Raw genomic sequence first — 27571 nt, 5'->3', positions numbered from 1 at the left:
GAGTGTCTCCAACTGATGGCAGTTCAATTCCTTTCACTAATGTTACGCCATATAATTATTAGACTATTTGTGCCAATCATAAACTGTGTTTTAAATACTCTATTTTCAGCCCTGCATGGCCAGGAGTGAAAAAAGTCAATAACAAAATGAGTTATGATATAGAAATAGTGACTATCTCTTTCCTGGTGCCTTGGCAGACTATATCATTTTTACCTTATGCTGCATATGCATTATAGAAAATGGAGGCACATAATAAGCAACACATTCACTTAACAGACTTGCTGGGACTTGATGGTTCATAAAACTTGGTTGATTTATTTGCATATAGACCATAGTAAAACAGGATTTTACATATGCCAACATACATGGCAAAATAAGAAACAGCAGCTTGAAGGTAGAGAGGACGATTTTTCCGGAAAGGTAGGTAAAAAAAAAACGGCCATGTAATTTTTTGAAAGACTGCGCATGTGCAAGATCATCCTACCTGCTCTTCCGCTCCTCAGCGGGATCACATGAAAGAATCTCCCAAATACACTCTAGTCTTATTTCTTTCCTCTGAGACCTTCTCCTTCTTCTCATAAACTTGTAATACAGTTTGCTTCTTGCGACTCTCAACCACAAAAATGAATGGCTGAAACTGAAGCTCACTGGATACGTAAACACTAGAAGTACGCATGCACAGCAAGAGGAAACTAGCAAGGAAGGAGCACGCACACTGCTGTTAGGTTAGCACGTCAAAATGATTGGCATGTGGGACAACACTTAGATAACGTGATCCCCATGGAACTCGAAGCCGCAAAAGGATCGTCCACTATACCTTTAAGATTCTTGTACACATTGTGATTGTAGCCAGACTCTTTTATTTATGAAGCCAGCTAGCGGTTTTATTTGCTTTCGCTCAAAGGTTGTTTATTTAAGTACAACCAACATCGTCAGCAAAGTGCCAGGATACACACTTAAAAGGAAAAGCGAAGCAATTCTAAATACTTAACTGCTTTAAAGTGGTTGAGACTTTAACAGTTATCTTCTGGAGTAAAGCATATTTCTTTCTCACCATGCTTGTTTTCTTCTTCCTGCTTTCTACATAACTGATAGATTGGATTTGTACATAGTACTGCACTTGTGTCTGTGAGAGAAGAATAAAATAGGCACAGGCCTCCCCTCTAGGAGATTATTTACCTTGATTATGTGCATTTTGTGTTGTTAACTGCTGCCAAGGGCACTATTTAAGAAAAAAAGAAAAGCCTTGCCTGCAATGTTTCACAACCAAACCACATTGTATATTGTAGGATAATTCACTTTTCAATTTCTCCAAAAGTAGGCATTTACGAGAAGTTTCTTGGAGTAAAACTAATAAATCTCCCTAAATGTACTTAAATGGCATGCTCTGAAAAATAAACTCATTAACTGTTCGCAATTAGCCTTTAGGCATGGTTGGGTAATGGATCAGTGTATTGAAGTCCTTTATAATAAAACAATGCAGTTCAGCCAAGATCAAAATGTGATGCCATTTTTAAAAGGATCATTGTGCCAGAGTGTTTCTTCTGTTCTTTTATATTTAGGTGATTATAAGCAATGTGCTATTATGAGAGTCAAAGGAGTTAGATGTTGTAGCTGGGGTTAGTTTTTCGAGGTTTAATACATGCATGTTATTTTTTTTTACCAGAATGCGCTACCAAGCTGTCATCACTCTGACAGTTGATGGAGTCGACTTTTGTTCTGTATGAGCATCAGTAGCGACAAGAGGCAGCAGGTGTGTGTTCAGTTCCAGCCTTAAAACTGTGGGTTTTTTTTTTCTTCCTGTGTCTACATACACACCGTAAGCTGTGTGTCTTATTTTATGCATTTATGCATATATATTTAGTGCTAGACTTCAGGCAATGCAAAGAGGAAAATATTCAGCCTATTTCATACTTCTCCGGTGGGAATTTGCCACAACACACACACACACACACACACACACACACACACACACACACACACACACACACACACACACACTTATTTCATGTACATAGTGAGGACTGTGCCTTGACTTCCATAGACTTCCGATCATCTTAAAGAAGTTCTGTAGCCTAACCTTGACCTTTACTGGTTAATACCTAACCCTAACCTAACTGAACCCTTAGTTCTAAACGTAACACCTTGCCCAGAAAAAAGTGAGGACTACAAAAAGGACAAGACTTTACACTAAAGTCCACACTTCACTAGTAAAATGAGCAAAAAATGTTCTCGCTCAGGGTGCAAGTACAAGAACACACACACACACACACCTGCCCTGTGGCTCAATGAACACGGAATTTGTAACAGAAGCAGTGAGTGTGTTCTTTGTCAGTTTTACAATCAAGGAGGGACATTAGGAGATCGATCTTTTGCTTTTACCTTCTTCTGGGTCAAGATGACTGGTTTAAAGGATTTATTCCATTCTGAATCACTGGACCCGCTTATACAGAGAAATATAATGATTCAAATTGTCAATCAGCTGTCAATTCTAACTTACATTGATTCAACAACTTGCCCTTTCCAGTCGATTCTTTTTACATCTGATTGTGTACAACTGGAAACAGGAGATCCATGTTATGCCTCGAGGTCTTTGTAAAACTATAGCAGAATATTTTCAAAAATAGAACATAATATAGAAATAGCTATTGACCTTGTAGATATATATATATGGCGTGGTAATGGGTCGTCGACAGATATGCATCATTCATCAGGATGTGCTACATTTAAATTTCTGTATTTTTCAGATTCAATAATAAAGTCTATATTTTGTTGCCTCGTATATACCATGAGGTACCTGATATATTGGCTTATCTTATGTAGTACTTAAATATTTAAATCCTATTGAAGATGTCACAGAAACTGGTCAGCTTTTATGTGAATTAGTTTTGATCAGTGAATTGATTTTTCTTCCCCCAGAAATTATGTTGAAAACTTAAAGGGTGTTACTAACTTGGTACAGAGATTTTGAAGTAAACAATTTATTGTAATTTCATATTCATCAAATATATGCCATGAAACTAAATTGTGTATCTCTTGTCCAGAAGGTATAAAGTAAGGAATCTTCCTTCAAATGTAATAGTATCAAACTGGTTTAGACAGGATCAGGCCTTTTACATTTCTTGACCCCTAAGGGGACTTAACTAAGGTGTCAGTCTGATTCTTTGTTCAGCAAAGCCTCTCCGATGGCTCTATATAGTGATAGAGGTAGTAGTTTATTCATTTTATCATTCTGATTTCATTTTTGGTTCAGGGCCTCTTTTTATATTCTTCATGTACACCTTGTAAAATGGTGTTATGTGTTTTATAAGACCGGTTGCTCCATGATATTTACAGATGTTTTGCCAAGTCCATGTTTTCTTTGCTATGACATTAGTCTGAATACAGTAGTAGTTGATTATAAGTTAAGCAGACTGCAAGTACCTTTAGGATCTTCTGATTATAAAACAATAAAAGTACAGTATTTGATGAGTTTGTTATGATGTTTTATGACAAAAACAGAGAGTGGTGTAGGGTGAGGGTTAGGGATTTGTAGTGATGAGACCATGAAGTTTAATGCCTATGTCTCCCTCAACATATTTGCCCTTGGTTTACAGTCATAATATGTAGTGGATAAAATAAATCTAGCCCCACCTCTTCCACATTATTTTAGATAACTAAGACAGTAAGAAGAGACTCAGTCATACACACGTAAGCATACACATAGTCAGACTCAGTCTCAGATGAATGCTTGATTCATTTGAGACGGATGTATTTAAAATCAGACTCAATCCTACCATCCATTTGACCCGGAAGACTGTGGTCATTTCAACATGTGTTTCTGCAGACTTGGATTTGTTATAGATAGATATATTAAAGATATATATTCATGTGCTCCCCAGATTTTTGTGGCAGCGCCAATACAGACAATTACTGTAAACTCCCATTCAAAGGGTGTGGTCACTGGAAGCTGAGGACAATTTACACCATTCCCACAGTGAATCATGGTGGCGACAGCATGCTGCTGTGGGGATGCTTTTCGGCAGCAAGGACTAGGACATTGGTCCAAGTAGAGGGAAAGATACAGGGATAGTCTTGAGCAAAACCTGTGTCAGTCTGTGATTTGAGACTTGGACAGAGATTCACCTTCCAGCACAACAAGGACCCTAAGTATACAGGTAAATCAATACTCGAGTGGTTTAAGGGGAAACATTTAAATGTGTTGGAATGGCCTGGTCAAAGTCCAAAACTCAATCAAATTAAAAATCTGAACATTGGTGTTCACAAGTAAAAACATCCATCTTTAAGGACCTGGAGAAGCTCTGGCTAGGCGAACATTCCAATGCCAGGATGTGGCTAGCTCATAGAGACTTATGTAAAGTAACTAAAGTACATGTTTCAGATCATCAAAGGAATTGTAATGTCGGACAAATTTACAAATTATTTCCTTCATAGAAGAAGAAGCAATCTAAACTAGTCTGGATTTATGTGGAAATTAAATGTTGCCAAACTGATAACCGGATGTGCCACCATTGTCTGCAACAACTGCTCACTATACTCAAGCATTTGTACTACCTGGCAATGAGTCTTTTACATTGCTTTACATGAATTTGTCCCCCACTCCTCTTTGCTGGGTTTTCACATTTAACCGCATTAGAGGTTTTAGGAGCATGATTTGGCCTGGAATCCAAATTAGATTAAAGTCCAGACTTTGACTAGAAAACTCCAGAATCTTCATTTTAAGGCATTTAAAGGTAGACTTGGTGATGTCCTTAAGATCATTGTCCTGCTGTAAAACCCAAGTGTTCTTGAGCTTACAGTCATAAACTGAGGTTCAGATGATTTCCTTCAGGATTTTCTGGTAGAGAGCAAAATCCATGGTTCCATCAATTATTCGTAAGTGATACCCTTGAAGATGATGTTATAGTAATTCTGACTGGCTGGCCATGCCTGAGACATTTCACCACTGTTGTATGTTGTCTTTAGTTGGTGAATATGGGATCTGACTGTGAGCACACTGGAGACTCAAAGCCTTAGTATTTGCTTTGTGATCATTTCCTGACTGACAGTTAATTTCTTAAGATTGCTAGATGACATGTTGTTTTGTGAGATTTTTCACTATTTTTTATGTTGTCAAACAGGCTCTATTTGAGGATTTGCTTTTTACTTTACAGCCAGTAATCAGACTTGTTCTATTGTATGATTATGATCAAAGAGAAATGCTCATTGTTATTCTTTGAGTTAAAGGTGACCTTCAATGTAAAGCAGTGTAACAGGAAATAATTTTATAAAAACAGACAAATTAAGACATTTACCAACATATTCTAAGCTAAAAATAGTTTTTTTCAGGATTTGTCAGGCAATATAAGCAACATGGCTGTGAGTTGGTATCATTTCACTGCACCTTCCTTTCTTTCTGACTTTATTAACCTACTTGATGCCAACATCCATACATCAACTCTCACCCCTCAATCTGTGCTGCGGTCATCTAGCACGGGGAGGAACATTCATCATGTCGTACACGGCAGACAACATCGGTTAGAAACTCTATCACCGCCATTTGAAAGGCCATTCACACGAAGGAGCTGGCTGCTATCTGCGGCTGACAACAAGCCGTCACAGTTTATGTCCAGCGGAGGGGAAGGTGTCAGGCCCTGCACTTTTATGTTGTAATTAAAGCATGTGTGGTCAGCCCTTTTTAACAAAGTGAATGTGGAAGAGATGATGGGTGGTGCAGAGGGAGATAAAATGGCTGGCCTTTAATTGGAGCCTATCTTGTCTGATTCCGACTGGGCAGATGTAATGGAAGTACACTTTGGAGAAAACTACAAAAACACTGCAGACACATGCATGATTTAATAAGACTAAAGAGTGATGATTCATGAATGAATTCTTACAATTATCTATTAACGTATTAAAAATGTTTTAAATCAGCTATAAATATTTTACAAACTTTATGGCGTTTGAGCAGTATTGAGAATGTTTACCATTGGAAAGGTCACATTTCCACCTATGCGTATCTGCTTTGCAAAAAAAGAAAAAGAAAAAAAGAATGAGAGAAAGAAATCTGACTGTAGCTCACAAAGTGTAACAAATTGGCACTGTGGGGATATTAAATGGTCAGGATAGTAAAGGTTTTCTGTCACAGATGGTTCATGTCTCAGATGATTAGAGCAAAGCGGCGGGACAAAGCAATAAAATTGAAATAGGGCACAACGGGAGGTCAGTATTTAGCTGATGTGAGTCGGAACAAACTACCCATCAGACATATCTTGGAAGGCTTTACATTCGCTAAAATGCAGGCGGCTCGACACTCTGCAGCCTCAGTGAAAGCCAATGTTGTCTAGTGCTACAGTCAGCTTCTTAGATAACCCACTTTAACAGCACAATTTCAACTGTAATTCATTTGTGAGAAAGAATCCGTATGGTTAGATAGATGTATTTCAATGGCACTATTTGTTTCTCCAATATGATTGGCAGTGGAAATAAAACAAATCAGCTATTTCTCCTTTCTTGTCTGAGAGATTTGTGTCACCTTACAATGTGATGAATACACTTCATATTTTTTTTCTTTCTTTGTGTCAATGTTCATCTTTAATAATCCATGTTTGGAAAATAGTGATAATCCTAGAGCGGCTTACAGTACTGGTACTGTTTGTTCTTCAAAAAAGCAAACAAATCATAGTCATTTCCAACGGTGAAGTGGCTATGGGATTCACTGAAATTCCTCGGTTATAATTATCAGCACAGTTTCAGCACACTCTCACGTACTCACCAGACAAGCTATTTTGTTATGTAGTCATTGTGGCTGTGCAGTTTGTTTTTTTTGCAAATCTTTTAGGGTATATCTATTAGCATTGTACATCAGCAGACTGAAAATTGTGTCGCTTCTTCTTGTCAATTTAGCTAAAACTATATCATTTTTGAGAACGAGCTGAAGTGAAGAGCAAAAAAGTCTTGCCAAAGATGCTTTGTTGAATTGAAGTATAGACTTAGACTGAGCTTTTCTATTGTATGAATATGATTTAATCTAAATCATAAGGCAGTGTAGCTCTGGTTATACAGGCAATATTTTCCTCCTGGGAGATAAGCCTTTTATCCAGGCATAATACTTTTGCAGCCTCTTGCAGAGTTTTTTTCAAGGATTTGTACTTTAACTTCCCTATTCCTATCCGTGCTGAAGTAAACTGTCCCCACAGCATAATGCCACCATCACCATGTTTTAGAATGGGGAAGGTGTGTTCAAGGTGATAGCACAAAACGTTCAATTTCGGTTTTTTCTGACCAAAACAGCTTCCAAATGATTGATTTCCCCACCCAGCCGGGATTGTGGTAAACTTTCACATTTTTATACCTTTATTTTAACAGTACCATTTTGTCTCACCTCTCCCCTATAAAGGTCAGATTTATGGAGATCAAAATTAATTAAAAGATCATTCTACCTGAGTTTTAAATCTCTTTTCCAAGGCAAATATCTGAAAGCTCTGCATCCTTTGTCTTCAGTCTCACAACTATGCACTGCCTGATTTGGTTCACCACACAATATCCAAATATAACATGCAAACCTTGTCAGGGGAAAATACTTTTGCATGACCCTGTGTTGATACTGAAAGAGCTATCTAAATTTATGATAAATCTGAACAAACTTTGAAAAATATTCTGAAACAAATACATGGCTTTTGCTTTCAAAATACCTAACAGCTCAGAGAAAATGTTTTGACTTTCAAAGGATTTCTGATCCTCTAATATTATTTCATCAGTGACACACTTCAGGTAGCAAGAAGACCTTCAAATGACCCATTTTTTAAAAAGACTGAAGGCAGCAAACAGTATAAATCTCATTGTGCTGTTGAACCGAGTCCTTATCACTGTCAGGTTGATGCTGTAGACCTGAAACTGAGAGTTTTTCAAATTTCTTTGTTTTTACCTTTTTTTCTTTTGGGATTACAATTAGCTTTGGCCCAAATTTTCTGCCTGGTAAGTAGCCTTAAATATATCATATTTAAGGCTAGATCTTTTACAATACTTTACATATACAGCCTTTCCACAAACTGTGGAATCAAATGTATCCCCTTAAATGCAATGTAATAGATCTAGAAACTTGCAAAAGCAAAATTAGATTTTTTTATAATCTAGCAATCCTGTGGGAAATTACAAATATCTGGGCCAAAATAAACTTTGGCATGAATGGTTTGTTGCCTATGAATCATCTGCTTGCAAATCAGTATGGCTTTGAGAGGTTTTTATTTTGATTGCAAAATGTGTACATAATTAAGGACATGAGCGTCTAAAACCAAGATCAGGTCATATAAAAGAAGTATGGCTGCATCAAATAATTAAATAAACAGACAACAAGAACTATTTGATCTCTGATGAACTTCAATTGAACAGAGCTCATGACATTTTATTGTGGTCTATTTAAGAGCAAAAATATTTTGATGAGAAACCTTGAGAAATGTGTGCATAAACTGCTAATTATTTTTTTCTAGAGGATAAAAAGTTGCTCTGTGCTGTGTGTGCACCATCAAGCTATTACAGGCTGCCACATGGAGGATGCCACTATCTTAGTGGAGTACCATCATTGATCAAATGCTTCATTGCTTTAAAACACAGCCATGGAAAATGAATGGCTCATGGTTAAGAAAACTTTTTTTCTGTGGTGTGTGTGGAGAGCAAGTTTTGTATGCAGTGCTGCAGCCCATGAGTCTGTCTAAATCTTGGCAAGGAGGCTTCACAGCGTGGAGGAAATGGACAGCTTGAGGAGAAACTCAAGCAGCATTAAGCCATTTCAAAGTTTTCTCACTTATCATCATATATTAAAGTCAGTGCTCTTTTTATAAATGATTTATATCTAGACCCGGAATCATTGCAAGTGTATCTTTAATAATATAGGAGTAAAGGTCTTTGTTTACTTTACAACATATGTGAGCTGGATTATCTTTGAATTTGTTTTTTAAATCAATGTCTTCTGTCCTTTTCCACTGTATTTAGCTTTTGTGAGTTCAGCCTATAAACAGCACCACCCTGAAGATGATAATTGTACTGATAATTCTTACTTTTACAGATTGAACAGTTTAGCTTATTTACATAAACCTACTACAAAAAGTGGGGAAATCTGTTTGGTTGATTTCTTTGTTGTAAATATGTTTCTTGGCAATAAATCTCTCACAAATGCAAAGCTTGTAAAACTTCCCTTAAATGATGCCACATTTGTAATTTCTCTGGGTTAAGCAGCACAGTTTACTGCGTGGGTTGTACCCATGACAAACTTGCCAAATCCTCTATGCCAGTGCCAAACAGTGTATTTTACTTTGCTATTGACTCTTGTTTGGTGACATTGGCAGAGAGGATTTGGCAAGTTTTTTTTTTCACGGGGGCAACCCACATATTCAGCTGTGCTGCCTTAGCCGTTTCTTGCCCATTTCATTTAGGCACCGCCACCAGGCTTGGCAAAATATCTAACAGGACACAATTAATAGTGAGGTGCATATTGAAGGAGGTGCATTGATAGTAAGGTGCATACTGAAATGTAACTGTTGGAGAACTGCAGCAAAGAGTGGCTTCTTGTGGGTGCCAAGACTCCAACACATCCATTATTTCCTATGCATTTTATATGCAAGTGTATATGTATATACTTCTAAAGAGCAGAAGGCACCAGAAAGGACCTTGTGATTCTAGGTGATCTATTAAGCTGGTGCTAAGAGGAATTGTCACCCTTTCTGTTTGATTCAACCTTGTTAAATATTATAGTAGATGACTCAGTTTTGTCCATTAGGCAAAGGGAGTTGTACAACGTATAAACTGCAAGGGTACCAACATTTATCCTAGGACTGATTTTGTGAAAGAAAAGTGTTATTTCTTATTACTGGGTCTTTACTGCTCAGAAGAAATGTTCTCAATTCAAAGTTTGGGTTTTTCTTTAAAAGGTGTTTTGTGAGATCATGTTGCTGCCTAAAAGCAGCATTTATCTTAGCCACATATCTTTACTTGGCTTGCAAACAATGTTTCCTACACATTGCAATTATTAAACAATTCTCTCACCTACATTTTTTTCACTTTAAAACAATTGATTTGCTAGAAGGAGATGTGTGGCAAAAAGAAAGATTGACTTTTAACTGAAAATAAACAGTAATGTTAACCTTAAGATTTTGCTTCTTTGTTGTTGTCTTTGCAGATGCCACTGAATCACATACATCATTACCCAGAATGCCAGAAGCCTGAATTGTTCGGTGGACTCCGCTGCCTTGGCTTCCAACCGCAGTTGATGCCTGCTGCCTTTCAGCCAACCCACACATCTTTGGCAGATCCATGTTGACTCTATCGGTTCAAAGCCTCGATAGTCTCCAGCTGCTTGTTTGAGGAGACCAAAAAGAGAAAAGGAAAAGTGGATAAAGAAGATTACTGGTGTATTGAAAAACTTGTTCCTCCGGTGAATTCCCTTTTTATTCCTGGATCCTCTTTGAATTCTGCGAAGCAAAAGACCTTAACTGACACCAACCCTGAGCCTCGACACAGTGGATGAAATGTAATTGAAAAAAGGCAAAAATATTGGACAGTTCTTCCAACAAGCCTCCCCACAATGTTGAGTCACAGAAGATGACATGTGTCTCACCCTACCATGTAGCCACAACAGCCTGAGGAAACCTAGAAACTTTTTTCCACCAAACACCCAGCCATTTTTAACAAGCTGAAACACAACACTGAGTCAATAAGCTGAGAGAGACTTATAAAGTCCCACCAGGTTATTATCAGCCCGTGCACTTCCTATTTACATCTTTAATCTTTGTTTTCTGAGTAATCATCTTTTTAATTAATGGTGACAGAGGCGTGAATTCCTCCGTGCCATCTTCTGCAGCTCTCTCCTGCTAGAAACACCTGAAAGCAATTAACTGCAGTTCACCTAGTTGTGGATTAGAAAGAAGAAGAGCAGGAGTGATTAGACGTAAACACAAAGAAAAGAAAAAGGTGACCGAGAACAAAACAACAGCGAGAGGAAGGAGAGGGTAAAAGAGAAGCTGTCGGTCATCCTGGTATTCAATAAAAGGGAGGATCAGAAAACAGCGTAGGATATGGCCAGATCAAGGTGCCAACACGCTAAGATAATAACTAGCTGTGAGTCAGTGGTAAAGATTGACTGCAGAAGCCCAGAGTCTTGACTGACAGGCACAGGACTCATTGCCATTCTTTGTGCTGTGTGAAGAATCACAGAGAGAGAGAAAGAGAGAGAACAAGAGAGAGGAGAAACTCCTGGCTGGCTGCCACAATCAGGGCCAATTAGGAGAATTTGATTATATGCCTTAATCTTGGCAGTCAGGTGGAAAAGCAGTCAGACAGAGAAAGAGGAGGCTGAGCAGGTGCCACCGATACACACCATTATCTCCGTCCATCTCTAATTGAGTTTGTTTCTGCCCCTGTGAGTCTCTCATCTCCAAACAAGAGTTTTAAGTGTGGAGGTTCCTCAAGAGAAAACAGGAAAAGAGGGAGAAAAACACAATTTCATTTGTGTTTTCCTGGGGAGATACACGGGGACTTTTTTCCTATCTCCCCCGTCTCTTTAAATCTATTTTCTATCCCTCCCTCAAGATTTATCATCCCAGCATGGACTTGTCCTTTCTGGAATTTTCCCTGCAGCTTCTTCTATCTCCATATCAAGCCTGAGATAAAAGCGAGAGAGGAACCGATAGACAGAAAGGAAGAGAAGCAGCAAGGTACTGAATCCGTGGAGGACGGAGCAAACTTTATTTCCTTCCTCAATCTCAGACACCCAGAGGCTCCTGCCAAGTGTCCCCAAAGCAGTGCTTCCTCTTTTCTAAATTTCCTCTCTCCCCTTTGAGTTTTTTTTCCCCCCTGCTCCCGTCCTTGTGGATCATACGCTCCATCCTGGACCTCACCAAGATTAAAGTGTCCCAAGTTATCCAAGGAACTCCTTTGATATTGGCTCCCGGTGTTGTCATCATAATTCTGTGAGTATTAAAGACAGTCTCTCTATATTATGTCTGTCCTGCCTCATTGGATTTCTTCTTCTTCTGCTGAGGGGAAGTAAGAGGGAGTGTGATCGGTGTGATTGTATTTTACATGTTTTTTTTCCCCAATACTGGCTTCTTCAATTGTATATTTTTCTCATTTGTTAGTTTAGTCATATAGTTGTTTTGTGTGTGTGTGTGTTTTGTTGTAGTATTTTTTATTTTTTTTTGGTCGACTGACGTCTGAACACCATGGCCGGTGTGGGTGGCCATTCCATGCTTACAAGGAAACGTGGCATCAGAGTTAGTTCCAGTTTTCCTTGTGGTGTGGATGAGGTTGCTTTGGTTTTGGGGAGGTGATTGAACATATTCTGTCAAGTCCGCCGCAGATGAATGGAGCCGTCGTCCTGTTTGTTGAGAAGGTTGATCGGGTCAGTAGATTAGTTGAAGAAGGGATAACTGTTGGGGGAGCTGTAGTTTCAGTTTTACCATTGGCACAGCCTGGTACCTGTAACACTGTCCATAACTTGCCCCTGTTTACAAGTGACGAGTTTCTGAGACATAACCTTTTAAAATAACCTGAAAAGGTTGTGTCTCCAATTGAGAAAGTTTTGTCTGGTTGTTTTTCATAGGCACCAGGTGTTTATTGTCATTCACAACAGGGCAGATGAGATCTTTTGTGAAGGTCAATAGAAGATTGTCACTACATATTGTTTACAAGATCCACTGCTATGAAGTGCGTTGGCCATAGTGAGGGCCACACGATAAAATGTCCAAATAACCCCGGTCTGGCAGCGTCCGGCACTGGGGGTCACAGCTCCGCCACCACAGATCCCCTCTGAGCGATCTTTGGTGTATCAGAACCCAGCGATGTGTAGTTTGGTGCTGCAAAGCCCAGCAATGAAGAGCATAGCATGGACTAAGATCAGAAGGGGGCTTTGGAAGACGATGACTGGCAGGTAAGCAGAGAGAATGAGTCAGGTGTAAAAAGTATGAAGCAAAAAAAGTGAGGTGAGTAAAAAGTATAAAAAAGATGAAGATGACCTGGTTGTTCAGAAAGATGAGATGGTGGAGTTGGCTGCAAGTTATGACAGAAGGGGAGATGGGTAAAACAATGTGTAACTCGTGAAGAAAATATTGGGATAAATGAGTCTGGTGTGGATTGTGGTGATTGAAAAGGGACAACAGCGCTGTTCAGGTGGGTGAGGTAGATCATGAAGGTCAGCCTATTGAGATGGAACAGGAGGATCCAGCACCACCTGGAAAACAGCGCAGTAAGAAGAGAAAAGTGGGTGTAGAAAGTGAAGCTGGTGCAGAAGTTAGGGCTAAGGTTAACATGCAGAATGCCAACCAGCTGGGTAGAGGAGCTGGCATTTCAGAAAACGATACCAGTGAGAGCTGGTTCTCTGATCAGAGTGAGGTGCCGTGTACTCAGGGGTCAGAAACCAAAGATGAGTAATATCCTGCTCTTGCTTTAAGACATTTCTTCAAGAGACACAAATCATGATGGGTTTAACTAGCAGTTTCTCCTGATATTCAGGCTTTATCTAATAATTAAATTTCACATTGCTAAAAAATAAAATAATACATTCTGTTTAGTCGAATATACCAGGAAGGGAAATATTTGAATTCCCTTGGTCCCTGCTGTTTTTCAGCAATTTTTTTTCCTCCATACTGTGAATGAGACATTTGAAAGTTTGCAGCGGTACTGATTACTTATTTTTAGGGAGAGACCTTAACTGTACAGATAATTAGCTTTTAGATCATGATTATGAGAAACATCTTTTAATTTCCGTGTGAGCTTTGAGGAGGCTAATATGCAATCATGGTTTCGTGAACTTGCAGAGAAGCATGCATGCAAGCTGCAGACAATAGGATGTCACCATAAAGACAGAATCATTTTTCTGGCTTGCCTTGATTATATTTGTTGCTTTTCACATCGTTTTTTTTAATCATGCCTGCAGACCGATATTTTAGAGAGGCTTTTGTGATTAATCGGTCATGTTTTTTTTGTTTTGTTTTTTAAAAGAGAATGGGTTCTCTTTATTGATAGTGGTGATATCAGAGAGGGTTCAGATTAAACATTTCTCTCAACAGCACAGTTTTAATGTTACTTGTGACATCACCAGATCTATCGAAGATTTGGAAAGTGATACAGCGGAGTTTGATTGATTAAGTGAATCCACAGAAAATCAAAGATACGTTGAACTCCTTAAAACAAACAATAGACATTTGGCCCTACCAGCTATACATAAAGTACGGGGCGTGCTGGTTCATTCTCAGATTTAAAACATTAGTTGTACGAGTTGTATGCCATCCTCCTAGAATTTTTTTTGTGCTGAAAAAGAAACATGGTTAGAAGTAAGACACAGGGTAGGAATTCACAGAGACAGCCTTGATAAGGTAGAGAGCAATGCACTTTTTTTCATTCTCTATAAGTGAGTTCAAAGATAGTAAAGAATCACAAGATGACTTTTTTGTTGGTCTACCAAGAGTCTTAAACAGGAAATGCCCCAGGATGGGTTGGCCTCTGTCTTTAATGGAACTTCAAGCTGTCCTTCAAACAATGCAAGGCCAAAAGGCTCCCAGTATGGATGGACTCCTGTTGAGTTTTCCAAGGCTGTTTGTAAAATAGATCTACTAAGTGTTTAAACACAGCCTTGTTTATTTGCTATTTTCCTGTTACAGAGCTGTTATCACAACCCTGCTACCAAAGGGGAATCTCCAAGATATTAGGAACTGTCGTGATGTGTCCCTCCTATGTACAGTATGGATTATAAGATCCTGTCCCAGGCCCTACGACAGGAGTGTCAAAATCCAAGCCTCGAGGGCCGGTGTCCTGCCACTTTTATGTGTTCATAAAAGTGAACAAGACAGGTCATTAACAAGACTCTGGAGAATCTGACTGCAGATTGAGCACCTAATTCAGCCATTTGATTTAGGTGTGTTGAACTAGGGACACATGTAAAAATTGCAGGACACCAGCCCTCAAGGACACTCCTGCCCTATGACTAAGAGAGGCTATGGAGGAGGTAATTTCTCATGACCTACATACTGTGTACCTAGTAGATCCATGGATGACAAGGTCTGCCTAATTCAAGACATTTTGAAGGTCTCCAGTTCATTAGAGGTTGGTGTGATCTCATTAAATCAACAAAGGCACATAGCCGTGTTGAACACTGCTTTCTCTGAAAAACCATGGAAAGGGTTTGGTTCAGCACTATCTTCTTGTCAAGATCAAAGCGTTGTACAGTAACATTCAGAGCATGCTAAATGTTAATGTAATTGCAGTCTGTGACGTCCTTCCAGGGTATGTAGAGTTGTCACACAGGGATGTTCTCTGTCTGGGATGTTCTAGGCACTTTCCCTAAAACTTATTCTTTTGTAAAATCATGTCAAGCATAAATGAACTGGTTCTACCAAGTTTAAATAACAAAACACAAAGATGATGTAGTTGATTTGTGTGAAAGATCGATGTGGCATACGTGTAATGTGGTCAATATGTTTTGTATGTCATCTGCAAAAGTAAATTGTATGAGAAGTGTTGCCTTTGCAGTTGGGTGACAGTACGGTGACGTACCGTTCCCCCTCAACATTTAGAATGGAGGAAAAATGGTTTGAAATATCTGGGCATTTAGAGAAAATAATTAAATATGGGAAAATGTCTGAAAAAAAATCATAGATAAACTGTCAAAATGGAGATGGAGACGGCCAGCTGTGACTTGAGGTGGATGGTTGAGCTGAAAATTGGATTTAAATATTTGCACTTGGAAACATTGGCTCATTTGTATTGGGCTTGTGCTCTTTTCGAATGGACAAAGAAAGAGAGCATACCTCTGCATGAGCCTCTGATGTGTATATTGCAAATTAATGTGTGATTGTTCCATGTCTGGACTTGCAAGGGCATGGAGCAAGAAAAAGATTGTATGCGTATAACAGGTGGTGCAAATAAGAGCGGCAGAGCTTTCGTGATGCCCAAGCACTGGTCCCTGAGTGAACTCAGTCCACTGGTCCAAAAGACACTGGACCGTTGTTAAAAAAAAGGACAAAGTAGCTATACTGAACCTGTTGGATGGATTCATGGATTTGCAGGTAATGTCGATACAACTTACTTAAATTGTGTACAGACACCTAACATGAAAAGCAAAGTGGGAGACTGCTAAACAGTGTGAAAAGAAGAATCAGACAGCACATAAATTACCTTTATTGTCCCTCAGAAACCCAGCAGCAAACTTTGACTTGAAGTAAAATGTATAGAAATGCGTTAAAACGCACAAAGATAAAAATATAAAATAAATGAAATAATAGGACAGTATGCAGAAAGGGCAAACTTTCAAACTAAGAAAAAACTTATTATTTATTTAAATATTTATACATAATAAAAAAAGTGCAACTGAGTACTGTGGTTTTAAGAAATAGGCTACATCTATATGCATTTTAATACATGAGAAATATTCAGAGGCTATTTGCAAGAAAGAAATAATCTGTGCAAAGACACAGCTTAGATAAAAAAAAAAAAACACTGAGTTTGTTTGAAGCTGTGATGGTTATAAAGCCTAACAGCTGCTGGGCAGAAGGATCAGCAATAACTCTCCTTTGTGCATTTAAGATGCAACAGGCTGTCACTGAAGGAGCTCTCCAGCTCTGCAAAAGCTGCATCCATTGGGTGCGAGAAACTGTGCAACAGTGACAGAGCTGGACTTCCTGATTACCTTTTTGTACGGCTTCCTCTCAGCTATAGTGCTACGTATTTTTAACCTGTCAAACAAATGGCCCATAACTATTTCCATTGCCGGTAACAAAACAAAACTAAGAACTAAACTAATAGAGTGAAAAGTAAAATAATTACTTTTTTTGATTGGTGAAGATAAATTGACTGTCTCTGTCAGACTGGAACAAACTGCAGGTGGAATTTGTTTTTGCTTATTTGTTTTGTGAGCAATAATATAATCTTGTTACACCTGTTTTCCTAGTAAACTAGTGTGAATAAATTAGTGTTTTCTAAATCTGTTTCTTCTTGTTGAAAACAGCATCACATTTGTCTCTGTCGTTTTTATTTCCTGCAACACTGTTTCTAGAAATTGGAAGTCTTTACACTGCCAGACAAGATTACTGTTTTCCTCCTGAATCTTAATATTGGTGAATGCTGTATTCATCTTTGAATTCTTCTCCTACATCCATTTTCCTAAAGTAGTATTTTCAGGCCTATCTATTTTAAACCACATACCATTTTTTCCCCCTTTTTTTAACAAACATCTCAATTCCTTGTCAAACTGTGGACAATACAACTGTACAGTTGTAACAGAAGCATAAAGAAGCAGCCCTGGTTGATGAGCTTTGGGACAAATATAAAGCTTGCAGAAGATATTAATCTCACTTGGAATTGTCCAAAATAACTTCTTGTTCAATAACTTTTTTTTATTGCAATTAATTTTTCCATTCTGATAAAACACACCTAAAATCATGACATATTACCAGTTTGTTGGTATAGGGCTTAAAGCCTTCATAATGCTCCCCGAGTTTGGGATTTCTTAAATAATATGCTTGATCTCTAGACTGGATACAAGATGTGACAAAAACTAGTAGGACTTAAAAAAGTTTGGCAGTGTAGATCTATAGAATTGATCAATAGGCCATCTTACAAGGACACAATAATGCCTAACTAGTTTGCATGTATAACTTTAACGGTGGGAAACAAAAAAGCTTTTCCACCACACCAGTTGCAGTGACAAACTGTTGCTGTGCTTGCTTATTTATGTTTCTTCCACCACAAGCTCCATTTCCGGTACTGGTCAACTGTTTTGTTCAAATACATCTCTCTACATTTGTCCGCACGCTTCTCTTCCAAAGAATTAAAGCAGAAAGGCCAACTGATTTGTTTTTGCGATGGTGTGAAAACTTTGGAGCCTGACATCAAAAGATGAATATGAAACAAGAGTTAAATATATTTACCAGTATTTACATCTAGGTCTGATACACAACTCAGACAATAGCATTGTTTGTAAAGAGACACCTCATGTTCAGGTGAGCAAAGTAATCAGAACATGTTACTGACAGGTTTTTGTTGTTGCCCAGCTCTGTCCTATTATACTGAATATTCAGATAGGAAACAGTGCTGAATGTCCACTCTCAGTTTGGTTTTGCCTTCACTGCTTGTTTTAGTCAGATATCTGACCAACATGAAAACCAGAAAGTTGCCTATGGTTGAGGAACATGCAATTCTAAAGCTGAGAGAAGTGGGAAGTGGGAAATCAATAGGAGCCATTGAACAAATATCAGTCAGTATAATATCCAGTATAAGTACAAATAAAGCACTGGGGGCACTAACAGACGATGAACAGTTAAAACAAGTTAAACCTTAAAAATAGAAGACAGAAATATGTTGAGATCCTTGGAGAGAAACCCATAAACAGTTGTCAGTAACATCAGCAACAATCTCTAGAGAGGAGGAGTAAAGGAGTTAATGACAACAGTACAGAGACTAAACAGAACAGAAAAAAACACTCACAAGCATGAAGAATCTACTCATGATTGAAAATCCAAAATCTTTATAGTCATTTTTTAACCATAATACATTTTTGTAGGGATACCGGCTCAGAATTCACACATAACACAAAGACACAAAACAAGACATAATGTTCAGGTTGAATGCACCGACAACACTTCATGCAGAAGCTAAAAACATGCAAATAGTCCTTAGCATCTGATAATATCAATTACTGTGTAATCACATGAATGTGTCAGACAAAACACTTCCTAAGAAGCTGAAAAGTGTGCAAATAGTATTGACTTTTTTTTTTAAATGTTCAAGTTAATTGATGTTCAACTCAAAAAGACAGGAGTAGTCAGTGTACAGGATGTTGTAAAATACTGCACAATTGCCTGGATGTATCAGACAAACTTCCCTGCAGAAGTTTAAAGTGTGCCAATAGTCATTTGCATAACATTTTGTCTCCAAGATAAAGAACTGTGCAATTTGCATGGTTTTCCAAACACTCAGAGCAGCTAAAAATGTTCAAATAGACATTTGCATGTGAGAAACAGTGTAATCATCCTCAATCGGATCAAGAACCGGTAGAACCAGTGTGATATTTGCAAACATCTAACAGGCTATATTATATAAGTATATTTTCTCATACATCACATCTGTGAAACACAGAGGAGGTAAAGCCATGGCTTGTGTTTGTACAGGTTATTTTGGGAAGGCCACATTAATCTTTATATGTGATGTAAAAGCTGATGGCAGCAACAAAATGAATTCTGAAGTTTGTAGAAAAAATAGATTGTGAATTTTAAGTGAGATGGAACCAAAGTGATTCAGATAGCCTTAAATATGCAGTAAGGTAAGAACTCTAAACACTACCAAAACAACAACGGAGTTCATTAAAGGCAACAAGTGGAAGGTTTTGGACTGGCTACATATTTCTCAAGACACAAACACCATAGAGCAGGAGTTTTACCTGCATAAGTTTACCATGGCCCTGGGAAAAAACTTGGTTTTCTGCATTTTTATTCTGTATTCCACATCTGACCTACCTAAAATGTTTAACAAAAATGCAAGTCTTGTCAGCTGGACCAGAGCAGATCGTTCCAGTTAAAGTCCCAAAAGAATTGCCAAACTCCACATGTTTACCTGACTTTACGTGATGACAGGAGAGTCAGAGGCTTTTTCTTGGTATGCGTCTGATGATTTTAAGGTTCACTGTCTCTTTTTTGTATTTTATTCAGATCATGAAAAGTCCTATTCACATAAATACGAAATAAAAATTATTTCTAATTCCAGTATGCCACATACTGTAGATGTACAGAAATAGGTGTCTTCTCTATTGACCGAGGGAATAACTGCATAGTGAGGGCAGTCAGAGACAAAGAACTCCAAATAATAATCAAAAAGAGACTTGGGGAGCGTTTTAGTGAGCAGATCTTTCTTGACAATCTATTTCATTATAACTGGAGATGTATTTTAATGATTGCTGATGTTGATCTTGCCTGAACCTGCTGTTATAATAATAATTATTGCTATACATGCTCCTTTTTGTGAGAAGACTTAACAAACCTCAGCTGCAAGATAAACCAGCTTTGGGCACTTGCAAGAAATACTGGCTTTAAGTCTTATTGGTTGCTTTTTCGACAGTCACAAAACCAGTTAACAGCAGCTATTAGAAAAGCTAAATGAGACTGTTTTTTTTGTCTCAAACTACAAATTGCCGTAATGACACACATATATTTTAAAGCTGTAAAATCGCTCAGGAAATGTTTTATTCACCTGAACTACTTCACCATATAACCGTCAACTCCAGGACCGTTTCTAACAAATTGGGGATGCTCAACAGTTTCAATAGACACTTTATTGCCTCTAGATCATTTGATACGGCCTCTCAGGATCACCTTCATATTACATTAACCAATCACACCTTCAGCAGCCACGCATTTTCATTGTCTAACAAACCTACCACTGACATTTGTAAGGCTCCATCTTAAAAAATCAGCACACCCTGATAGCCTTTCTCGATACTCCCTCTTGGCAGCTAAAGTCATAGCAGAACCAGTGTCACACTATACTCTTTACCTCAATCCAGCTATTCTAAATAGTCATTGGCCCATTTCTAATATTTGTGTTCCTTGTAGACTATCTTATATAAAGGTTACTTTAGTTTATCAAACATTTGCTCTTGGCATCAGTTTGGTTTTAGGAAACAACACATGACTGTAATAACCAATACTAAAGTATTAAATGATAATTTGGAAGCCCTGAATGCCAAAGACTAATTTTCTGCCTGTTTTATTGGCATTTCCTGTGACAAGAAACTGTCAGTCAGGACCCAAATGACAACTTAGACAGCTTCCAAAATGCTGTGGTTTAATGACAGTCCAAAGGTCAGTACACAGAGAATCAGTCAAGAGGGCAGAAGTATCCAAAAAACACTGGGCTGAGGCAGAGACGAAGCACAACAAAGGTTCAAAAGTCACTAGAAGCTAAAAAGCTTGGGGAGAGAAAAAAAAACAGCTGGGACGCTTGCTGGTAGAAACCAAGATGAATTAACAAGGAAGGGAATAGACTGATGAAATACACACAGGAGAGATGATTGGGAGCAGGTGTGTTCAATTAGGCTGGCTGAGAAAGTGCAGGCAGCAGAAGTGGGGCGAAACGTCACGTGTCCAAGGCTTTTGACACTGTGGGTCCTTCCATCCTCTGCCAAAAGCTACCAAACAGTCAGATGTTTTTTTAAAGTATCTGCATGTATGTCAACAGTGTGTGCAACACAGTGGTATGTCAAACGATTAGACGGAAGTAATGAAAGATCAATTCAGCTCCGACTTAATGCTGACAAAACAAAGGCCACATTACTTTTTCAATTCAATTCAATTTTATTTATATAGCGCCAATTCATGAAACATGTCATCTTGAGGCACTTTACAAAGTCAAAATCAATCACTTTATACAGATTGGTCAAAAATTTCCTATATAAGGGAACCAGTTGATTGCTTCCGACACTCAGTTCCGACAAGCAGCATTCACTCCTGGAGAAGCGTAGAGCTACAGGGAGAGTCGTCTGCATTGTCAATGGCTTTGCAGCAATCCCTCATACTGAGCAAGCATGAAGCGACAGTGGAAAGAAAAACCACCCATTAGCGGGAAGGAAAAACCTCCAGCAGAACCAGGCTCAGCATGAACGGCCATCTGCCTCGACCGACTGAGGTTAGAGAAGACAGAGCAGAGGCACAACAAGACAGACAAAAAAGCACAGAAGCACACATTGATCCAGTAATCTGTTCTACATTAGATGGTAGTAGCGGGTGATCTGTCTTCCCTTGATGATGTCACAGTTAACAGAACGTCAATTTGTTTTGCAAACAATACAAACAAAAAAGTCCACAAACTACACCATCTATTAGGTCTATAATTGACAAAGCCATTGTGTTTGTAGAACCGTATAAATATCTCTGCATTGCCATTGATAAAAGGGTCTCAAGTATCACAGTCACGACAAAAAGAAAAAGAAAAACTCAAGCTAAAACTATGTTGTTGTTTTTTTGTTGAGAAATAGTTTGTGTTTCACTCTTGTGGCCCGTAATGATCTTGCGTATGCAACCTTCCTCCCACTGCTAGACTGTGGTGATGTTGTTTTCATGAGCACCCCATCCTCTTCACATGTTTGATGTTGCTTACCATTGGACCTTGAGATTTATAATAAAATGTAAACCTCTCAAACACCACTGTACCCCATACTCACTGCTAAACTGCCCATCATTATCTATCCGCAGACCTTTACACTAGTATGCTTTCCTTTTTTAAATCCATCCTCAGCCTGCTGTCTCCCTATCTACATTCTAAGATGTCACAAAAACAGTGCTGTCGCAGCCACTGCTGCCCGAACTTTATTTATTTCAGTGTCCCCTCATATTGCACAGTACTTTGTAAAAAGAGTACTATCTACTATCTATTTGGATCCATCTTCTTGGAATAAACTGCAGCAAGAAATTACCAGTTTCTAGTTTAATCCCTCTGTGACATTTAAGCACATCAAAAAAAAAATCCTAATTTCAGCCCTGTTCTTTTTAAACCTTTTTTTCATGCCAATATAATGTTTTATAACAATTGTCTTATTTTATGTAGCTGGTGTCTTGTATCCATGTTGCAGGTCTCTTGTAAATGTGACCACCAGTCTTAGTGAGATTACCTGTCTAAATAATAAAAGTCCATAAATAAACAGAATTTATTTTGCTAGTATTAAAGGTTTGATTTTTTTTATTACTTTTTGTTATTTTTAGAAGATTGTTACTTAGATCGATTTATTTTAAGGCTTTTTACACATTTTCTCTAGAAGTGCTGACAAGAGGGTTTTGTATTCACAAAAAAAAGGCAATTTGATTCTTTTATGTTTATACGGCTGACACTTAAGTCCAGCAAACACAAACATAATTTTCTAAAATATTAGTCAGGTAACAGGATACATGAGTTAATTTTAGAAACCATGACCGTTTGTTAAAAAAAACAAAAAAAAAAACACAAATTTTCAAGTTGCCCTTTACTAGTTTTTATTTAAAATTTTATATAATATAAATAGAACATTGTTTAACTTAACTAAGCTTGCTGTATGCACGCTCAAAATATCAAACGTGTTTAAGGCCATGCTGACAGAATGTAGTCTGTCTCTTTCATTTGTGAGGAGAGGCATAGAGTGAAAATAACACAGTGCCAGGAGCAGCAGCATTAACCACTGTCATTGCCAGACACGACAAAGATGGGTGGTGTTTTTTTCTGAATGACATGTCACTCTCATGGTGTCGCACACAATCACTACCTGTTGGAAAGCTTTCCATCTTTGCTGAGGTGAATGGGGAGACTGCTCCCGTGCACCAAGTGGGGAGAACATTTTTTTTTGAGCACGCTCTCATCTCTTTGATTTCGCTCACCTTGCCCTGACTGTTATGAATCATGTTTGAGATCAAGATCAAAGTCAAGCGCTCTATGCTCGTGACTGATTTTCAGCATCTCAGGAAGTTCCTGCTTTGTGTTCAATTGCAGGCGATTAATCCAGTTCAGTGATTACATTTTTTTACAGTATTTGGTTATCAAGCTCCTAAAGATAATAATTATGCAAAAATTTCGGCTTTGGTTTTAGCTCAGTACGATGGTGACAGTTCGTGGCTTTTTTGTTTTTCTTTTCTACCAGCTAAACTAAACTTAATTTATTATGTAAAAATTGTAGTTGCTGTTTCATATTTGATGGTATTTCAGCTTCTTCTTGCACACATAGTTTTTTTGTAATTTGACAGAAAACATAAAGTTCTTCCTTTTCACATTGAAATTATTCAGTTGTGCTCTATATACAGTGGAACTGCAATGCATTGATATGACACCCCCACATTCCTCCTTTTTTACCCCTGTTCTGGGGCACGTCTGAGAGCAACTCATTTTGGGTGCGGCCTCTTTAAATCTGAAGGAGGCACTTCACACCCTGCCCACCTCCAGGTTGCCAAGAGTTCTACTCCACACCCATTCAGCCATTTTTGTGGGATGCTGGAGGGCTGTGTAAAGAGCAACCAAACACTTTTGGTGCAGCATTCTTCAGCTTGGACTACAAAAGTACTCAGAGAGATAAAGATAATGGAGCCACAAGGCCAGTAAGCTGGATCTCCATGACCTTTTTTTAGCAGTTCCCCAGCAAATACTGTGACGTAATAGTTCAAAACATGTAATAAAAAAACAGACAAAACGGAAAAATATGACCCAAAAATAATAAAAAGATGGCTACGCAGCACTATGACAGACTATATTCAAATATTTTGCATTCCTAGAGACTCCAAGTACATAATAAAATGTATGCAAGTGTTAAAAAAATACAGTTTGCTTTTGAGTTCTGCCGGTATGTGCTTCACTCATATATACAGTTACTTAAGCAACTTTAATTTCTATGTGACAGAAAACTGAAATGGAAGAAAATAGTTTATGCAAATTTTATTTCGCAATATACTATATGTTACAGTTTATCTTTTTTTAATAATTTCTCCTTGTTTGCCCCAGCAATAATCCTCGTCATGTTTGTCTTTCATTTTTCTGAACGCCTTCAATCATTGTGTCAAATGAAAATGTAAGCAGCAGGCATCACACAAAACCCCAACAAGTTAAGATAATCACGGCACTTCTTGCTGTTCTTCCAAAGATGAAATCGTGGATTCTGCAAAACAGATGCGATAACAGGGGCTACTCATTTGTTCTGCTACCTGCCCTGTTTATGTTGGTTCGGCTGTGAACTCGGGAGCTATCGCTTTCAACACAGCAGCAGGTCCCGCCTTAAACTGGAACGTGATTGGTCCAGAAAGATTTTGTTTTAATCACAAACGGTTGAAGTGGGAGCAGTAGAACATGGATTCCTGGGAATGCACAAATACCCCAATAATTTAGCTTGCAGGCAAGGATAGTGAACTGCAACTTTTGAGAAGACGATCATCTCTGATAATCTTCATAAATTGATTTAGCTGTTTTGAGAGAAATGCTCCTTATAGCTCTAAAATGTTTTGTATTAAATTAACATGGCAAATAAATAAGTGACATTGACATAAGTGACAATTGATGACATTCCCTTTTTTGGAAAACTTAACATTTAAACAAAGCATCTGCTTTTTTATGCACTTCGATGACATTTCTAGCGAGAAGTATGCATCATATTTTTATAATCTTCATTCAGGGAATATAGACGATATATTGTTTATTAGTTTAACCAAAGATTTCAGTTTCTCCTCAGAAAGACGGGATTTTCTACCATTTGTTTTATTGCTAAGGATGCTACAATTTCCACGTCACCAGCCTGCACTTAATATTAGCATAATATTCTAATAACGTTCGCTTTGGAAACCTAAAACCTTACTTTTAATTCCAGTAACGTGGGTTTATGTTTGATTTAAATTGCACACTTTCCAGGTAAATGGAAAATTATACATCAGGAGAGTTGTCAAATGTGCTGATAGACTTTTAAATCACCTGACACCCTTGGACAAATAAACAAATACCTCTAATATAATCAGTCTTTATTATCATTATAGAACTGTTGTATTACACAATTAAATTGTATCAAACCTCACCCTTTTACATTTCTAGTGACTATGTGATTCATACAGTTTGTCCTCTCCCAGCACACTATTTGACATTCCTTCTCTGTTTCTCCACCTGTCCTATATCCTATATATCCTTCATCAATAACCCTTTCATCCAATTCCTCTTACGCTCGTCTTTTGATTTGCTTGTTTTTTCTGCAACTACTTTGCCTCAGTCCATTTCTTTTAAATCTGTTTTCTGGATCTTTTCTACCCAAAGCTTCTTCCTGTAAGCGTGTGTCGAAGTGCGTCATTGTTGGTGTTTGGGCAGGCACTGCAATCCCTGCATTCAGGCTTTCAGTTCTTTATGTGTGATAATAGTAAAGGCCTTAGAAGTAATGTTCCTGTGTGGGAAGATAGAATCAATGAGGTTTTATTCAGCAGTTGGACGTCTGCATGGGCCTATTTTTTTCTGTGTACGCACCATGAGCAGATGCTTCTGTGTGTATTCGACATGCATTATGAACTGTGAATGTGTACTTCCACATGACGAGAATTCTGATTTGAGATAATCCTAAGGGACCGAATATTGAGATGAGTCCCCATAAAAGCTGATTGGGTGATACGCAAAGACTATATTTTCCCTTCATGCTGCTTCTTAATGAAAATTCAAAGTATCCTGAGTTACAGAGTACCCTACACATGTTTATATATTTATATGATTATTCAAGTGTATTGCTTTTGTCAAACGTTAGGATGGCATACTGGAAACTATTATTCATATGGAGTTCTGGGCTCTCGTGTGTATTATGTTGTCTTTTAGCCTCTAAATTGTGTGAATAGGTGTTTTTTTTTTCACATGTCTGAAATGGGAGTTTCATGCATATGTTGTACTGTAAAAATCAAAACCATTTATTTATCAATATTTTCCATTAATAAAATTACATTTAGATGTAATGTACATTTTAGAAGGCATGTACATTTTTTTTTTTTAATGACCAATAAATAACCCCAAACAAGAATCAACAGCAGGATAAAGTGCAGGCAGGATTATAGAACAGAAGAAAAATATCATGTATTCTCCTGTATTGGCCAAATTCTGTTGTATCAGCAGCAAAAGATAAATTTATGATTAAAGAAAAATATATATTGAAGAAGTATGTAACTGAGTAGGGTGATTTTTTTTTTTTTTTTTTTTTTTAAAGAAATATGAAATACGTGACTACTTACAGTAACGAACACGACTGTGCAAAAAACAGCAGAAAGATTGGCACCAGCCCCTCTGTATGGATAGGCGGGGATAGGCAATGGATGGATGGATGCAAAGAACAAATTAAAAAATAAAAGCTTCTTGATTTACAGTTTTTCTTTAATTTGATAATACACTCAAACTATTCTGCTAAAGGTATTTCACCTTACTGATGTTTACACTTCCACAGAGTCAAACCTCTACAACAAAATATTTAAACCAAATCTGGTTGAAATTGGGGCATCATTGTTGTCGTGGCTGAATGTTACCCATAAGCCATTAAACTCACAATCACGGAGACACTTTGACTTGGAATGTCTCTGCTTTCAAAGTTGGCCACATCCATCTTGACTCGATTAGACTCTGCAATCAGTTGCGGCTCCTAAAGAGCGTCTGTCTGGGGACGTTATTACCTTGCAGTAAGGAATGGTGAGAAAAGATAACGATTATGGATCCTCCATCATATTTCCTTCTCTCGTCTTCCTGCTCATACCGCAGGTGGCAAGAACTCTGTGGATGGAGGTCTGAAGGGAGTCAAACCCCCACCGACTCTGTCTGGGCTGTGTGCTGTATTGCATTGATAATTGAGGGAGCCATATTTATATCCTGCTCAGCTGCAACGAAGGAAAATCACTCCCATTTACTGTTAATGCCTAAGAGTGGAAATGGACGGCTTTGGCAGACAGAATTGTAGTTTTGATGAGAGTTCACTCTAAGAAATTAGAGGAGAAAAGACACAGCAGATTTACATCAAAGAACATAAGGAAAGATTCAATTCCGCTGCTGTAGCCTCCATTGCATTGAAGACTGTGAAAACGTTGAGTAGAAAATGCTGTTGTTA

General features: G+C 38.0%; 1 protein-coding gene across 1 annotated transcript in view; it reads left to right on the top strand.

The window, feature by feature from the left end:
• The window catches only part of LOC105916497 (glutamate receptor ionotropic, kainate 5), a 303177-nt gene that overhangs the window by 3378 nt on the left and 272228 nt on the right, over positions 1-27571 (top strand). Inside the window, exon 2 of the mRNA XM_036145472.1 lies at positions 10154-11942. The gene's annotated coding sequence lies outside the window, so the exon portion shown is untranslated. The remainder of the gene's footprint in view (positions 1-10153; positions 11943-27571) is intronic.

Source organism: Fundulus heteroclitus, chromosome 13 (assembly GCF_011125445.2).
Source record: "Fundulus heteroclitus isolate FHET01 chromosome 13, MU-UCD_Fhet_4.1, whole genome shotgun sequence".
Lineage (NCBI taxonomy): Eukaryota > Metazoa > Chordata > Actinopteri > Cyprinodontiformes > Fundulidae > Fundulus > Fundulus heteroclitus.
This window is presented reverse-complemented; position numbering and strand designations above follow the sequence as displayed.